Genomic DNA, 988 nt, shown 5'->3' with positions numbered 1-988 from the left:
ATTCCTTAGAGAGGCATCATTTTTCACCATGTATGCCTTCAATAAATTCTCTAGGCTATTGGATGGTTCAGCTTGGGTTGGTTTCTGAGCTTGTTGGGAAAAACTAGGTGGCTGGGTCGATCTAGGTTGGACATAATTGTTATTGGTTCCTGCCCTTTGGTTAATCTAGGAAAAATTCGGGTGGTTTCGCCATGATGGGTTATAGAAATTGGATTGCAGCACTTGCCTTACTTAATTTTGGTTCTGGTTAATGATGTAATACACAGATTCTGGGTTCGATGGACATTCTTCGAACAAATGTCCTTCCCGACAATAAGCACAGGCTACATTTTCAAATTGATTCAGTGGTTGTGCTGCAAAACTATTACACCCATTAGTAGTAAGATTTTTTAACATTGAGGATATTGATGATACTTGAGATGTGAGTGAAGTAAGAGCGTCTACTTCATGTATTCCAGCGACTCATCTTCCTAACGCTGCCTAATTGGTTGGTCATTGATAATTGTTGCTGGCAATCGTCTTAATGATTTCATAAGCCTCATTATAAGACTTAGAAAGGAGAGCACAATTAGCAGAAGCATCCACTACCATCCTCGTGTGAGTATTGAGACCATTATAAAATGTCTTAGGTTGTATGCAATGTGGGATTCCGTGATGAGGGTACTTCCGTAATAATTTTTTGTACCTTTCCCATGCCTCATACAATGACTCATAATCCATTTGTTGGAAAGTATTGATCTCGTTTCTCAAATTAGTATTCTTGATAGGAGAAAAATACTTCATAAGGATTTTTTTTGGTAACTCTTGGCATGTTGAAATTGAGTTTGGTGGAAATGAGTTCAACCACGCTCAAGCTTTGTCCCTTAGTGAATATGGGAACAGATTCAATCATAATGCATCTTCGGGTACTCCAACTAACTTGAAAGAATTGCTCACCTCCATAAACAATCTTAAGTGTAGGTAAGGATCTTCGGTAGGCATTCCACTG

The 988-nt window shown here is 38.7% G+C and overlaps 1 non-coding gene across 1 annotated transcript; it reads left to right on the top strand.

The window, feature by feature from the left end:
- The first annotated feature begins 646 nt into the window (after positions 1-646).
- LOC121218019 (small nucleolar RNA R71) lies at positions 647-753 on the top strand. The gene has a single exon (XR_005914291.1). It is a non-coding gene; the product is annotated as a small nucleolar RNA R71 (small nucleolar RNA).
- The last annotated feature ends 235 nt before the right edge of the window (positions 754-988 follow it).

Source organism: Gossypium hirsutum, chromosome D05 (genome assembly GCF_007990345.1).
Source record: "Gossypium hirsutum isolate 1008001.06 chromosome D05, Gossypium_hirsutum_v2.1, whole genome shotgun sequence".
NCBI lineage: Eukaryota > Viridiplantae > Streptophyta > Magnoliopsida > Malvales > Malvaceae > Gossypium > Gossypium hirsutum.
Note: the sequence above shows the minus strand (reverse complement) of the source record. Positions and strands in the feature narration are given on the sequence as shown.